The sequence below is a fragment of the Cuculus canorus genome, chromosome 2, assembly GCF_017976375.1.
Source record: "Cuculus canorus isolate bCucCan1 chromosome 2, bCucCan1.pri, whole genome shotgun sequence".
Taxonomy (NCBI): Eukaryota; Metazoa; Chordata; class Aves; order Cuculiformes; family Cuculidae; genus Cuculus; species Cuculus canorus.
The window spans coordinates 55,178,637-55,196,497 of record NC_071402.1 but is presented as its reverse complement, the minus strand read 5'-3'; positions in this window follow the sequence as shown (position 1 = coordinate 55,196,497).

Sequence of the window (17,861 nt, the reverse complement as noted above, 5' to 3'; positions counted from 1 at the left end):
AACACGCCGCTCCGTAAGAGAGGCTGGAAAGAAGCACCGGGAGCATATTTCATTTTGGAAATACCACACATCATTGTTTCCTATTCCTACTTTTTCCCCTCTAAATTTCTCTTTTGTGGGTAATTTTGAAATAACTGGTTTTGTTCCAAATCAGAACAAATCCAAATGTCAGAATTTCCCACAAATCAGGAATTCAATAATTTGGCCAGTCTTTCTGGTAATAATCCAGCAAATTTTCATTTAAATTGGATGTGCTGCTTGATGGCAATGAGCAGTTTGATTTTCTATACAACTTCGAGTGCTTCTCAAAGCACTTTCCAAATAGAAATAAGCTGTCATTTTGCTTTCAGCTGGTAGTAGGTGAAAGCAAAACCAGTACCTGGACAGGGACTCTTCTCCCAAGGAAGTGTCCTCATGGCGTGGTGGGTCTACAACAGCACAACCTGCTTGATCCTTAGAGAAGAGGGGTAGTCCTGCTCTCAAAATACAGTGAGGGAGTGGGGGAGATGCCACGTGCCAGACTCCCAGTCTATATCTTATTAAACACTATGACAAAATACTAAGTTCTCAGAATAAGATTGGCCAGTACAGAGCACAAATTCATCTGATGGGAAATACGGTGATTTGCATGGTGTCCTTTGTTTACCTCTTTATTATTGGCCTTATGAAGTAATAGAGTTGCCTTGTGAGGGAGAATATGAATGACCAGCTGTTTAACCCATGACCAGTGAGAAACCAGGATGGTAGTGGCTAATTCCCTTTTGACATTCATATCAACAAAGTATGTTTCAAAACTCATCCTGAGCAGGGCTGAAATCTCCAATGCTTTTTACATCCACACAGAACAGGGCAAAGTGCTACTATAGGGATATGAGCATAATGCGTAGCTTCTAGAGGAAGGACCAGACTCCAGATCTGAAACCAGTTCTTAGGAGGGGTTGTGATTTCCAAAGCTACCACTACAACTACCACCACAAAGGACTCTATCCTGCACTGCCTAGCCTGGCCAACATCCTAGTCACAACAATAGGGACGCTACACTGACAACATGCATGCAAACACTGACAAAAATACTAACTAACATTTCTCTGCAAGAGAGAGAGCCTCAGTTCTGACAAAACTTGATTCCCAAAGAGCTCCAGCATGGCCAAAAGAGAAAAGCTGTTAGCTGAAGTGAAACAGCTTTATCTTGATGCCTGCAACTGTGGACCCTAGCCTCTTTTATGTTCCACACAACCTAATTCAGATTATTTTTCGGAAGTGAGAATTGTGTGGTTGGTCATTATTTACTCACATGTGTTTAGGGAGGAGTATTCCTGTATTTAAACACTTCCCAGGATTAGCCACCTAGAAATGACACTGATTTAAGAGGTGAGAGAAAGAAAACAAGAGACAATTAACAGGAAAGCGTATCCATCAGTATCTTTCCAGCAAAATAATGTGCCTTTAAATGAATGAAGGGCTCAGTCAAAGGAAAAATTGATTAAAAAAATTTTATCCAGATTTTGCTTACAACCACTTTACTCCAACAACAAGTGAGGGCTACACAGGATTTCTGCTTTGGAGGCAAATTAATCCCACTGAGCTGATATGTAAACTTGCTTTGGTAGACAGCTTGCAAGTACTGGAAATTATTGGTGTGTGTCCAAAACTGACTGTCATCAAACTAAAAGCATGGAGAAAGCATTACAAACGTCATGTGACTATACTGTAGCAATCATTAAGGCCTTCCATATATTTGCTTCAAAATAGTTCTGGGCTTACCATGGATACTCCAAAAGAAGGACACCTGCTATGCCGCTTTGTTCAGTTCCCAGAGAAGCTGCTGTGAAGCAGCAAGACCATCCCACAGACCACTGTGCTCCTGGGACTGCCCTTCAAATTTTGTCGTCTGGAACAACATCATCATTTGAAAAAGTTCCTGAAGTCATAGGTTTTTGAAAGCAATAGGTCACAGAGGAGACACATGGGGCTGTGCCCCTTATCACATGCTGCCCAGGGATCAGGAGGGGAAGCACTCTCCGGTTTGCAGCTCTCAGGAAAGATCCAAATAAAAGAAAGGTGCTCTGTTTCTGAGTTAAACATCTGCAAGTTTACCATCACACAGGTTGGAAGGCAAAACTAGACCTCATCATCCTCCCTAACTTATTAACCTGTAAACTCTAGTTTGAATCCCAGCTCACAGCTAGGATCCTGTAAGTCACAGGGAAAGAGATCAGTGTTTGCGCATCTCTGTCTTTCTTTCTCTCTCTGCTGTCTAAGCGCATAAGGAGCCCACAATTTTGAGTTCTGTTGGAGTCTGGGGACTTTATAACTCATTCATTACCACCTCTCAAACAGCAAGCAAGCATATTTTGTGTCAGCTGATAAAAACACTGGCAAAAAAAAAATCATAAGAATGTCACCTCCTAGGTTAATTACATATAAAGGAAAACATCAGCTACCAATTTCCAGTTTTAAACCTAGAAATAAGAAAGGTATCTTCAGATCACTGTCAACAAGTCTCAGGCACACAGCGCATGAGCAAACAGTTGTTAGGTACTTGGTAACAGCTTGGCAGTGAACTCATCTGAGGGTGGCCATTTGCTTTGATGTTGTGTGCAAGGCTTGCTTTCTACTTTTTTCTATTAAGAAGGTCAATAAGTAAAACCATGTACCATGTTTATGTGTGACATCTAACTGGATAATATAACAGTCCATGCTTTAGAAGAGTTTGAAAGAACAAAAGATGTTTGTGAAGGGAGTTTTCTTGACACAAACAGAAAAAGTGCCGAGGCCAGCAGACCAACTGAACTTCCTCCATTTTTCTGCTGTCTTCATGCTGGTAACATGAAGCTCAGACACCAAGATGTTGAACATTCACATTTGTCATTGATGTGGCTGATCGGTGCCAGATGATGGCATTGGTTTCATCAAAGAAACAGACATGGAGCCTGTAACATGTTACTGCTGATCAGGAGACTTGCAAAGAGGAGAGCGAGATCAAAAAGGCAGTGAAAAAACACAGAGAAAGTAAAAAATGAGAAGATCATCAAAAATATCAGCTCTCCTCTCAAGGGATACAGTCTCCTATTCACAGTTCTGACACAATGAACAAATGAAAAGAGGTACTATATGGTTTACTAAGTAAACAGCCTCTACAATTCAGCCTTGCCACTTGTATAAACCTTTCTTTTACATTTTGAGCTTCTGATACAAAAGGGAATATAAACAAGTCCTAAACATACATCAGAATCTACCAAGCCACAATTTAAACTATAATTTGGTTCTCTCCACGGAATAAGTTGGATCAGAGTTTCTATATAGTTTCCTCCAGCAAAAGAATTTCTTCCAGCAAGAGAGTTTCTATATTGTGCATGTGGCTTTCTGTTGCTATGCCAAAGTAATTCCCAAAGCAGATCACCTGCAATTGGAGGCACTTTCCCAGAAATCTGTTCTATATTCCTTAATTTCAACAGTTGCTGCTGTTGATGGCAGGGATCCTTTGCTCCTCCAAAATGTGTGTCATATTCTTCCATGATGCACAGGTTCATCTCTTCAAAGGCTTGATGATCTTACATTAGAAAGATTTCATCAGTTCAACTTGAGTGCCAACAGTGGTACCTAATGTTTCTTACAACCACAGCTGTGGATAGTTATTTCACAGGTCATTTGGCAAAAGCCACACGATTTTATGGGCTTTCAAAAACATTTTCAAGGGAAAGAAGAAGTAGAGACCTGTTCTGGAGGTGTCTTTCCAATAATCTTTGACCTCCCAGTTTCCACCTCTGAGCTGCCATAGACATAATGACTTTCCATGGGTGAAGTTATTACTTCTAAAAAGGGGCAGCATTCCAGTGCTACCATGTGCAACAAGTTGATTACAGCCTATGGGATCTATAAATCAAAATGCCATGGGTTAGTGTTTGATGACTGGTTGCCTTAATGTCAAGTCCAATCTTTTGGTAAGTAAGTAAGAACGTATTTTGTTATTAAGGAATTGTGCAATAATTTTATATCATGTACCTAAATAGAGAAACTCAGTACAAAAACCTCCAAGGGAAGGAAGGAAGGAAGGAAGGAAGGAAGGAAGGAAGGAAGGAAGGAAGGAAGGAAGGAAGGAAGGAAGGAAGGAAGGAAGGAAGGAAGGAGCAAAAAAACAACCTTGGGAGCAGAAAATTTAACATTGACTGCTAAGACCTAAGTAATTTTTACCCAACTTGCTGTGAGCAGAGAGCATTTCAGGACAGTTTCATTGTGCCCGTGAGAGTATCCAGTTACAATTTTATCTCTTTGAGCTGTGATGGTGTTGATTTGACAAGCAGCGGGACATTTTTATTGAAACTGGGTGACTTCTAATTGGAATAGGAATCCATGCTATTTGTCAGATACTCAAATTGACTAGTACTTCTTATTTTAAGGTATTAAGGCTTAAAAAATATTGGAAATAGGATTCTACAGAATCAAGGCATGGAAGACACAAGACTAACTACAAACATTTTGTAAATGTACAGCTGACAGATTTTCTCATCTTTTTATTTTACAATTTTCCAGGAAAACAGTAAAAGCAAGCAGCTGAACTTATGATTTTCTTCAACCCCTTTAGTGCAGTCCATCCAGCTGCACGACAGACAATACTTCAGAAATATGATTCTTTATTTTTTCAACCTTTTTCCTTTTTACAGACAGAAATTACATCACTGAGATCTCTGCCCAAAACAGTAGCCCGAACCTACATTAAGAAGCTTCCTGTAGTTTACAGAGCTTGTGATTTGTCTCGTCAAAAAGAGTAGTTTTTAATTTCTAATATCAAAACAAATTACACTATTTATGTGAATGTCTACTGAAATGGTTACAGAGGGCTGGTATTTAGGATTGTTTCGGAGGGAACTTCACAGTTTCAACAATGCTGGGTCCAGAGTGGTTCTCAGTTAAGGGTAGTCACACTGCAAAGAAAGGAGTTTCCAGATCATTTACTGGAAGTTTTGACTTAAGCAATCTGAGAAGTACCAGAAGTGAAGCCTGTGCCCAAAGGTAAGCACAAGGTTAATCTGCAAGGGAAACTACCACTTTATGAGGAGCCTTGGCTTTATTGTCTTCCCAAAAGCAACATTATTAGGTAAAACATTAGACCACCACAAGCAGTGGAGAGCAGCTATTGTAAATCTTTTCTGAAAGCACCCAATCAAATACACTGTGTTTCATTTATGTTTCTAGACATATATTGTTGACTTTCTGGGAAATATTCCAACAAACTAGTTTGAAGTCAGCAATAGTTTTTTGGGTTTTTTTGAAAATGATATTTTAAGGAGTAACCTCAATTACTGATGCGAGCATTCCCACTTACAAACTCATCTGAGGGAACGACACCCCTCCTATCAGGAAATACTATGCAACCTGTGAGTTTAAGAAAATCTGCCCAGAATAGTTTGAAAGTCAGACATCAAACAAGGAGCTGATGATAAATAAAACTGCATGGAGGTATTGTATTTCTTGAATCTTTTAACAAAAAAAAAAACCCCATCACCCTCAAAAAAACCCCATGTTTCAGCATATGTGTGGATCATGGCTGAGACTTCCTATTAGACCCTCATCAGTCCTCTCCTTTTATTGTTAGCCTGTAAATTTTAGTCTCACAGTTTAATTTGCAGTGCTTTAAGTTCAACCTGGTGTTTTATCCCTTCTGTATTTAGATGTGAGCAGAGACAGAATGGCCCAACTACTAAAATGTCCTGAAGATCAATGAGGAAAAAGGTATATAATTAAATGAATGAAACTTATGCCCCTCTTGCCACAACAGTGGTTCGGGCTCACAGCCCTGGTCCTTTCATTCTGCCAAAAGCACACAGTACTAGTATCAGTAAGACCTTGGCAACACAAGTTTCTTCTGGTTGTTGTACCAATAAGTTAGACCTCAATTAAACAACAGCTATATTGTTTTGGATATGCTATTTCCCTGATCTTTCAAAACAGACTTCTCTAAATCTAAAAATTATTAATCATTCAAATCCACTGTAAAGTTCACAACAAAAACTATAGAACAATTGTAGCCTTAGAACTACATAGGCTTAGGTTTAATTCACATGCATAGAGGAAAAAATTGGCGAGGGGATATCATAAGCCAGAGCTAGTCCTAAAATTATGGATTCAATCTTCCCAGGGCTTTCTCCAAAAAGAATAAAACAAAGACACTTTATCTTCCTCCTGTAGAGGGTTCACTCACAAGAGCCCAGAGTTATGTTGACCCAGACGTGGGTCTCCAACATAGATTTTCTAGCACTGCTCTGGTCTGATACCTTATTAAAAATTGCACCAATGCTCCGTAACATTTAATAGGTATTAACGCTAAGGACACACTCAGAGGGCTAAAGAGAAGATGGAAGGCATTTACAGACTAGAGGAAACGGCCAAAAAGCATATTTTCACCCTTGATATGGTATGTCACTTAATGATGGGGGCAATATTTGAATCTTTTTATGCTAGATTTGCTTTGGCTCTTTGAGATTTGAGTTCACAGGAGGTGCTAAGAAGCAGAGGTTTTTCAGGAAGTTCAGGGTAGGTAGAATTGTTTTTCTTCTGCATCTGAATGAAAATCTGCCAGAAATGTGCAAGAGCTGGAAAAGTCTCTTTATTTTCATAGCACAGTCATTATTTTACTCACAACATGGTTCCAGAAGCCTTTAGGGTCTTTCAGCCCCTCCAGTCACTGGCTAGTGGTTGGCACAGTTTAAACTAATATTTGCTTATTCTCCGTGTTGTCTTTCCAAAAACTTCCCATCAGCTAAGTCTGTTGCTATGACCTCATCTCAACCCTCCTCAGCCACAGTTCACAAATTACAACAAAGGAATGGTAAAAGTCTGATGTGTTACTTCCTATTAATCCCTATTACTAAAACAGCGAGTGCCCCTGCAGTGGTGAATGGACACTTTGGAAGAGATGGCTATGGGGCACGATGTTTCTGGGGACCTCATGAAGTGGAAAAGGCTTAGCTTCTGTAGCCATGGCCACACAGCCATTTCCCATGGGAGACAAAAGTTGTGGCCTAGACATAGAGGTCAGCAGCAATATCCCATGTTAAAAAACATAAATTTTCCTCTACCTGGGGCCTGAACGGCTGTCTATACAATTCAATATCAGTGACTTTTGGAGGGGCAAGTCTCATATGAAGAAACCTTAGGTGGATGCAGCACTCATAGATCACCGGATGGCCCCACCAATCAAGTGAGATGTTCAGAAGGACAGTGAGGAAAACAGATACTAGTTGTCCAAAGGCACAGTACTGTCAGTGCCTTAAATTAATCATGGTCACAGTCCTTTTCAGTGATGACTTAGAAGCAGCTCTGTAAAAAAACAGCTCTGAGACATACCTGCTTTAATATTCTAATGACAAAGGAAGCCTTGTTTATTGCTGTCCCACAAAGGAAAAATAAGTGAATACGTAAATGATATTTCAGTTCAGGTATCATTGACAACTCCAGTTCCCCTGCTTGACAGCCTATGCTGGAGGACAAGAAACACAGAAAAATCTGGAAATCTTGAATGCAAAAGTCACAAGTGGAGATACAGCCCCTAGTGGGTTTGGGTTTCAGTTCTGGTGAGAAATTATTACACCTCAAAAGGACTTCTAGTCTGTTAAAAATCAGTTCTTATATTCCCTTACAGAACAATCACTTCCAGCAAAAACCATATACATATTTTGAATAATTCATTTGATACAGGGAATTGCGGCTCTCCTTTTACTTGTGTATGTTCACACCTTTGAGGACCATGGTCACGGTGGGAAAGAACCTGCTCTGACCAGGGATCCCACATGTTGGCTAAAGGGTAACTGCTCCTGTATACATCCCATCCTTCCAGGGTTTCTTTATTCCTAAATTGTCAAAAAAAGCTGTGCAAAACAGAAATAAGAAATATAATAACTTCAAGAACAAAAAAAGCTGGGTTTCCTTCTGCTTTGTTATATCCAGGGGACTTTTCTGAAGTTTAAAAAGGTACAAATGAATCACAGAATCATAGAATCATAGAATCACAGAATCATAGAACAGATTGGGTTGGAAGGGACCTTAAAAATTGTCTAGTTCCACACCCCCTACCATGGGCAGGGACACGTCCTACTAGACCAGGCTGCTCAAGACCCCATCTAACCTGGCCTGGAACACTTCCAGGAAAGGGGCATCCACAACTTCCCTGGGCAACCTGTGCCAGTGCCTCACTACCCTCATTGTGAAGAATTTCTTCCTGATGTTCTTCCTCCCTCCAATTTCACTGGAATCTTCAGCTTGTCCAGGTCCCTCTGGATGATATCCTGTACTTCTGGCATGACAACTGCAGCACTCAGCTTGGTGTCATCTGCAAAGTTGATTTAAGGGTGAACTCGAACATCACTGGTCTATAACAGTGATGAAGATATTAAACAGCACTAGTCCCAGTACCCCTGAGGGACACCATTTGTCACAGATCTCCATTTGGACATCGAGCCATTGACCACTACTCTCTGAATGCTACTATTCAACCAATACTTTATCTACCGAACAGTCCACGTGTCAAATCCAGTTCTCTCCAATTTAGATAGAAGGATGTTGTAGGGGACCCTCTCAAAGGCTTTACAGAAGTCCAGACAGATTACATACTTTGCTTTTCCCATGTCCACTGATGTGATTACCCCATCATAGAAAGCCACTAGGTTGGTCAGGCAGGACTTGCCCTTGGAGAAGCTACACTCTAATCACCTCCCTGTACTCCATGTGCTTCAGCATTGCTTCTAAAAGGTTCTGTTCCATGATCTTCTCAGGCATGTAGGTGAGGCTGACAAGTTCCCAGGGTCATCCTTTCTACCCTTTTTAAAAATGGACACAGTGTTGCCCTTCTTCCATTGTTCTTTCAGTCTCTCTCCTGAAATTATATACCTTGAACCAGAGAATAAGGTTGTGCTAATGCCTCTGTCCTCACTGAGAATCACAGCAAGATCTCGTTAGCCAGATACCCATACATATGGAATTGATGTAGTAGTTAGATGTTATGGTTTAACACCAGCTGGCAGCTCTGTGCCACACAGCTGCTTGCTCTTTCTCCCCAGCCATGTGGGATGGGGGAAAGAATCAACGGGTAAAAGTGAGGAAACTCATGGGTTGGGATAAAGACAGTTTAAGAGGTAAAGCAAAAGCTGCACACACTGTGTTGGTCTGAAAATTGTTTCTAATTAATTATCTGAAAGAGAGAAAGAAAACATGTTTGCATGTTTGTTGGTTCACTCATACTAAAGTGCTTCTGAAAAGCATCACAAGGGCATGAACAGAACAATACAGCTTTTAAGAAGGTACATTTCTGGAAATATGCCTATAAACCTATCTCTACAGATGATAAATGAGAACAGAAAAAATAAAATCATAAGAAAATTTGGGGAGGGCCAGTTTTTTTCCAAACTATTTCTTTAGTTCACTAAGATTTTTGGCTTAGCCTTCTGCAGAATAGATACTGTAATACAGTGCATGATATAAAATTCTTACACAGAAAACCATACTGAAAAATATTGACTCAGATAACTGACAGGAAAATACTAGTTGCATGCAAAATCCAAACAAAAATGTATATTTCAGTTTATATTCAGGTAAGTTTGGTCATATGTGTGTACCACACAATGAGTGTGTTTGTTCTATGCACAGAGAAACTGGACCGCCAGGGAATTTTAATCTTTCAAAGAACGCAGTAATATACTGTGTGTTAAGGTTCTTTGCAACTGAATTCGCTGAAAAGCTCATAGCCTTAGCCACTGAAATAGAACTGCTCTTTGTAACCTTATCTCATTTGTGGGTCTGGCTTTTGGACAATGTTTCTGCTAAGCAATTCATACATCATTTATAAGAATAGTGTTATTAACTCATAAATAACAAACACAACACTTCTAATGCCCACTCACAAGTGCCATCATTTGCACCTCATGATACTCTAGCCCAGATTCTTGTACCAACTGTTGAAGATACAATCAAGGCTGTGGGCACAAGAAAAGAAGGTCTTTCTAGGTCAAAGCATATTTTTCACGTTCATCGAGAGAGCGCATGCCATTCCGAATATAAGACTGACTGATAGCTCCAAAGGTTGAGAAACCAGAGACGTAATTCCCCTCATACCCTAAAAAACCCAACTGTCTCTCCATAAACACACAGACACATTCCCTGTGAAGAGGGCTTTCTGAAGGAGCCTGTGAATTTAGGAAATGAACAAGACAACGTTAGCACTGTGATCAGGGCACTTCCCTCAGTGTCTATGTCCAGTCGACATTGCTGCTCCCTACAAAACCATGCTGAAAGTGGCACAAATCTTCAGGTACTTGTGGTAGGTCTTTTGACCAAACAAGCATTTCTCTCTTAGGGTGCATAGGATGTATTAGTCCTCCAGCTATCCCAGGTGGGAATTAGCCAGGATAAAGCAGCTCCTACCTATTCCTGAGTTTCCCAGGAGAGAAACTACGGCAGGACATATAGAGGAAAACCTTACATGCCACCTGGCCATGTGCTACTGCAACACCATAGGCTGCATCTCTGACGAAACATGAACTGTCCTATAATGGTTGCAGTTGTGAAGAGCACTCTTTCTTTTACAGTTTTTACTACGTTTGTGATCCTTTCAACCCCACAGCCCAGCATGGGTCAAGTGACAGGGAAAGCAGAACCTTGTGCGACACAGTCCTTCCCTCCCTGCTTCTGGCCCCTCTCTGCAGTAGCAGACGGGAAACATCTGTTATCCAAGCCCCAAGTTTTGTCACAAAACAAGGATTTAATTATTATTTCACCACTGTTGACTTACACTTTACATATTCCAATGAAAGCAGGTCAAGCTGGTTAATTGGGGCAGGAGATGGGGGGGAGGTCAACAAAGAAAAAAGTAATTTCTTAGATTTTCCAACAGGATTAACTTCAGGGTACAAAATTTAAGTGGTTATAATTGAATGTGACTTTCTTTCTGATAAAACAAAAATCCATGGGGAAGGTGGCTTTTTTTTCCAGTGTGCTTTTTTCAAGCACATGGTTGTTTAGACTCTTAAATATGTTTTAACATAGCTGTGAGATGTTTAGGAAAGCATTCTGCAATGACACTGGCTGATTGTCCTCAGCCATTACATACATAACAGATAAATTTGTCTTTGCTTACAAAGCGTAAACATGTTTTGATGAAAAAATAATAAGTAAAAATTGAAAGATCGGATTTTGAAGGAGCAGCTCTACTCTACTCCAAGGAGCTGTGTCATTATTGCTATCCATGTGTTTGTATCAGCTGGGGGCTTTGTTTGATCACACTTTGCCATCTATAGCTCAAGATGCCACTGATCTATTAGAAATAACAGCAGATTAAGCTTTTAACTTGTTAATTTTATTCCCCTAAAGATTGAATTTGTTTTCAGCATCTTATGCCAGAAGACCCTGGCTGTTTATTCCAGTTGGAGAACATGACAGTCAGCACTACTTAAAAGGGATCAGTTATTTTCTTTGTCAAAAAGATAGATGTTTTAAAATATTTAAGCACTTTAATATTTAAGCACTTTAATTTTTCTTCTTTAGAATACAGCTCTGTGCTGGCATTGCTGGGAGTTATTATTGTATTTAACGGCATACTATTCTCCAGCCTCTAGCTGCCTGGAAAGACAAGTGAGGAAAGTGTCACCAGAAATTTTTACCATGTATGACGCATTACTTGCAACATATAAGGTTTGATCAGAGGGCTATGGATGGCGTCTGGCAAGAACTGAGTTGAGGGGGTGTTCTTGTTTTGTTTTAAAATGACTATTTCAAAACTTCAGCTGTCAGGCCCTTGCACTGTTTCCTCTTTATCACACAAAAGCAGCATGATTTATATTATTCTTCAGATTGCAGTAAGGAAACAAAATGTAAATGAAGAATCCTCCACAGTTTTGCTGCTTTCCCTAGTTTGGCCTTATCTGCCCACGCTAAACATGCATTGAAAAACAAAGCTGCCAGTGTTTTAGTAACTTGGGCATGAGCAAACCATAGGAGCTTCCAGCTCAGCACTGGTGCAGTAAAATGAATGAGAACATCCTGGTTTCACAGAGAATGGATCCTTGAACACAAGCTATCCTCTCCCTGAAACGGCTACAAGAGAAACACCTCTGAAGAGGTTAGAAACCACCTTAGATCTGAATCAAAGAGCTTGCCAGCCCCAGGTGTGCTTCCTAGAATGTTTTTGCACCTCTGCATTCTAAGTACAATTAACTCTCCTGCAATAAATTCAAAATAACTTCTTCTCTAACTTCAGTTTTCCTTTGCTCATCGTGCATCAGCTGAGAAACTCAGAAATCTACTTGGTCAGCTGTCACCTTTTGTGAGTTGTCTCAATGCCATCCTAGCTGAAAACATCCCTATCTAATGCTGCCTCCTTTTTAAGGGTTTTGACAGGCAAGAGGAAGCCTGTTCTTGAACCTCCACTGGCAATGGCAAAATTGTATTGGAATACTATTAATGTGAAATGAGAATGGTTTACAAGATAGGTATTTTCCCCTTCAAAGAACAACACACCACATTCTCCCCACTGGTCACTTATACCAAGTGAAAGTGCCTTCTTAAGTAATTTGCAGTAATTCAATTCGGAGTTCACAAGATAAAAAATGCAGAAAGAAGGGGAGGGTAGACAAACAAACAAACAAACAAAGAAAAAACAAGGTAAAAGGAAATTTTCCCTGAAGCTACATCTAGGCTGTGGGATCTAAGAGTACTTCCTACTCTCAGATCTTAGCGTGTACCCTTGCTAAGTCCTAATTCCTTGTCTGGATGAGGTCTGGGCATGCCATCCCAGAAAGTCACAGGAGACTTGAAAGCCTTCCAGGAAGGTGAAGAAAAGATCAAACTGAAATTATTGATCTTGAGGCAAGATTTTACTTACTGCTTCTCTTAGAGGAAACATCTTGCTACGTCATTAAGAAAGTTCTTCCAGCCCTTACATTTGCATCATTTCAGTCACAGTTCACCAGCAGCTTCCCTGATTAAATAATTTGCTCCTCAGCAGCAGCCAACGCTAGCTGTTCAGTACAATCCTTCTTCAAAAGCCAAATCCTACTGAGAGAAAGAAAGCGCAAGTCTGAGTGTTACTTAAAGAGTCCGGAGTTCCAATTTTTTTGTTCTTCTCTTCTGCCCCAGCTTCAGTCTGTTTGCTACATCAATTACCAACACTACAGCCTGGTTCTAATAGTGAAGACAGTAATCCAGGGGGTTGTCTATATATATGCCTCAAATCAGACTTCTCTTAAATGCTGATCAAGGATAACATCTCTCACACACACACATCTATTCAGACAAAAACTACTGCTGAGTTTGAAAACAAAAGGAATGAACTACTATATCATCATTTTTAATGAAGAAAATAGTCCAATATTATCCAAAGAAACTGAACATATTCCCACTGCAGTTATCAGATCCAGGGTTATATCATCCTGAGCAGCATGATTACTTATTACTTTGGGACCCCACACACAAGCGCTGATAGCTTCTGCTTATGTATTTTTGCTTTCCACAGGGGCAGATGAATCCTTCAGGAGGCCTGATTATGTCGGACTGTAAATGGGGCAAACAGCCCTGCCAGGCTGCCCCAGAGCTGCACTGAAATGGATCAGCTCTGAACAACATCAGCAGCTAAGACGTACTTCAGTGGGCAGCAGAGTCATTCTGCCTCAGGCAATCTTTCCTTCCACTCACATTAAACTGTCTTCACCAGCTGATATGTTTTCTATCCATTCTACCTATTTTCTGGCTGTTCTGGAAAATCCTGAGCTATCAGGGATAGGAAGAGAAAGAGGGACATCCAATAACAAGAGGATGGAGAATGAACCAAGAGGATTCATGGTGTCGGATCCCTTTCTTCAAGCAGCTCTGCAAGGGAGAGCTTGCACATTGTCAAGGGGGAGGCAGCACGCATGACTTCTATCTGTGTGTTTGTAATATGTGTTGGAGTTAGCAGTGGAAAGGATTGGATTTGTCAGCCCCTGTGTAGGCAGTTGACTTATGAGTCATCTCACCCTAAACAGGATATCTGAAAAAAGTACAGTCTGTGCTCTAGAAAGTGCCTGTTTCCAGAAGTGAGTCTAAAGGATTGTAGATGATTGGTTTCTGATAAAAATTTTTTTTATTCCAAAAAATAAATACTTTTAGGCAGACCGATCCCATCACCAGTTTCTCATTTGTAGTCTCTGAAGCTCTGATACCTCTTTCTTTATACCCTTTTTACCCTGCACCAAGATTCCTATAATTTCTTCCAAGATTCACAAGAGGTCTGCCTGTTTAAGGATAAAACTGTACTTGTAAAAGAAGACTGCTATCTCCAAAGACAGTAGGAAAAGATAGGGCACGGGAGATTCACTGCTGCAAAATTAGTCATTGCTCGGTTTACCTGTCCTCTGAGGGGCTTTTGCTCCTTTGTCAACCTGCAAACAGTTAAGAAATAGCTATCTACGAAGAGTGCTCTGAGAGGGCCTGTGTTATCCGATGATCCTTGATCCAGCACTTAGCTACACATTTTCCTGATTCAGAAGGAATCAGCCAGGCCATGCCCAGTGTAATTACACAATTTGTTTTCAAATCCATCACATTATTTGCATGTCACACAGGCAGTTTTCTACTCAGGGGCGCAAAAAGTAAAAAAAATCCACTTCTTTCTTGTTAAAAGATGTTGTTGACAGAGCTTACAATGTTTTTGCCCCTTATAATAAGGACCAACGTACACTAAAAATAGCTGCCAGTGACATCACTGATATCTTCCATTTACACCTTCAGGAACCAAAAATACTCTAAGTAGTAGATTTTAGGTTTTGAAAGATGATTAAGCCTTCTTTCCTCAACAAATTCTGTGAATTTTTTTTTACTTTAATAAATCCATTATATTTGGGAAGTGATCAAGCAAGTAATTGGAGTGGGATGTTGAAAAATCATTCCACATTTGCCTGACTCGTAAGAGATTCACCTTGGGCTCCAGCAGCAGGAAAGCATTGGTGATTTTGGAAAACTCCAAACCTAAAGACTTTTTCAGAAATGCTGTTTAAAATTATCCTTTGAACAGCAGCTTATGTTTCAGTGTATTATTTTACTGTTATGATAAAATAAATCATTGATTTTCTGTATGACGATTTTTCTGCATTTCTTTTCATCAAATAATTCCAACAGTATTAACGTAATCTTACAAATACATTAGAAATTGCTAATGACTATTACATTCATGTTATGACTGGGAATGCAGTAAAATGAAAGCCAAATGAGTGTTCAATAATAAAACCCAGAACTATCAGTTCCCTTTCCTCCTCCTTCGTTGTGCTGTTCTATACTCCTGAAAGCAATGTCATGAGCTATTAAACAGTCTTGAAAGTGAATGATAAAAACAAGATTCACCAGAGAATAACCAATGCCTATCATTTATGTGAGAACATTTCATGTATGTCCTCCTTTAGCAATATACGGACTGATTTTTAATATCATGGGCTAAAAGTGACATGGTTAAAGCTCAGAGTAGATAGTCCCCAGCCCATCTTAAATGGTATTCTGTGTCCCTTTTCTCAATTATGTAATACACATGGATTTACCAGCATCGTTGAGATTCTTCCATTAGCACCACCTGGTGGGAAACACACATTCCAGATAATGTCATGGAGTTTCAATTCCATCCATGTGCATGTAGGCACACGCACACTCACACAAAAACAGGATGCACAGCTAGATTTGGGGAACAGTGAGCCTAGGGGAAAAAAAGGAATGGCAGAAACTTCGTTCAGTGCAACAGCCAAATGAGTACCTGCTGCAACATGTCTTTACTTCTCTGTTGAAAAACAATATAGTTTAAGGGAAGATAAAAAAAAATGTTTCATTCACTAGTTCTTTAGTAGCAAAGAGCAGTTGGTCAACAAGCTTGTGTTTGCCTCTTGTATTTCTAAGTGGTATCTGTTCCAGAAAACAAGCTTTTGCCTAATGCATTCTCCCAAAAGTTTTTAAAATGTGTGCTTTTGAAGTGAACTGAGGCATTTTGAAAAATGCATTGATTCCAGTGAGAACACTTTTAAAAGAGAAACATTATGACTTCTTTATTTCAGAAAATTTGCTGATTTTAAGGGAATTCTGTTTTGGGAGGGTTTTTTATATTATGCTTTCATTACATCATGATAGTTCAGACAAATCTTCCTTTTATGGAAAAAATATCAAAGGAAACTCTCAAAACTCTCTATGTTTAATCTGTTTTAAAATGTCTGCATTTCAAAATAAATGATCCCTTATTTAAACATCCCAATTTTCTGAAGCAATTTGTTTTGCATGAAATCTTAAAGCAATATGTTTTCATTTTTAGTCAAATAAAAATGTATTTCCAAATATCAATGTATCTAAGAACATAAAAATGCCTGATTTCAACCAGATATTATTACCAACTATCTTCTCCAGGAAGTATAACACTGCGAGTCTTTACCCCAACTGGCAAATAAAGGGCAACATCTGATCATACAAGTCCCAGCACAGTGTATAATTAATATTGGCCAAGGAATTCAGACTCTGAAGCAGGAGAAACATTTTAAACTCTTATGTTACAGATATGGCTTCAACGGAGATGAAATTGTGCTTCTGCATGTGGGAAAGAGAAATGCTGAGAAGTGAATTAAGTGTGTAGTCCTCACTGATGGCCACAATCTGTGGCCTTCAGAGACCTTGGTTAGAGGAACAGCAATAGGATAGCTCAGAATAAAAGTCCCATTTTGAGTAAACAGATTCTCCTAACTAACAAATTTCAAAAAAAGAAAAAAAAAGAAAAGAAAAAAAGAGCAGGTTTGTCTATACATTTCAGTTATTTTTCCCCAAAAAGAAAGAAAATATTCTGTTTGTCGAAGACATATATATCACTCAGAATCATAGACTGGTTTGGATTGGTAGGGACCACAAAGGTCACCTAGTTCAACTCCCCCTGCAATAAGCAAGAACATCTTTAACTACATCAGGTTGCTCAGAGTCCCATCCAACCTAACCTTCAATGTTTCCAGGGATGGAGCTTCTACCACCTCTCTGGGCAACCAATTCCAGTGCTTTACCACACTTGGTGAAAAAAATATTCTTCCTAATATCTACTCTAAACTTTTCCTCTTTTAGTTTAAATCAATTACCCCTTGTCCTATTGCTGAAGGCTCTGCTAAAAAGTTTTCCCCCTCTTTCTTATAAGGTCCCTGAAAGGTTGTGAGTTGCTCTAGTCATATTAATCTACTCATAATCTACTCATATTGCTCTAATCATTATGTTTTCAGTACAGTGTTTTGTGAAATAAATCCTACCCATGGAGTAAAATCAAAGAAAAAATACAGTAACTAAGAAAAATATTAGCTATATGTCAGTCCCAGAATGACAATAACTTCTCATTATCACTTATTTTTTCCAACTATTGCCATCGTTTGTTTATTCTGTTACTTAACATGGTGTTTATTTTAAGTATGAGAGGAGAGTTTTGTTGGTTTTTTTCCAGAAGTGTTTTAGATGTCACCAGAAAACTCTGAACTTACATGGTAAAGTACAGGGGAACTTTAAATTTCCAAGTGCGGATAGTTCATTCAAATCCCTAAATATGATGGGTAGTGGGGGGAGAATATTTCATCACCAGCTCACGATTGCACTTCTGGTAGTATTGTTTCTCAAAAAAACAGGGTGAAATAACAGGCTTACAGTTGCCTTTTCAAAATTGTATTATTCTGGTGTTGCTGCTGAACTAGAGGATGACTTTTTTTAAGTCACTACAACTTTCTAGGCACTTTCCCGGCCATAGAACAGAATTTCCCAGCTATAGAGCAGAATTTTCCGGCAATAGAACAGAAAAGACAACAAATATACTGCATAATACAAAAGAAACGGTGGACCATAGTCTG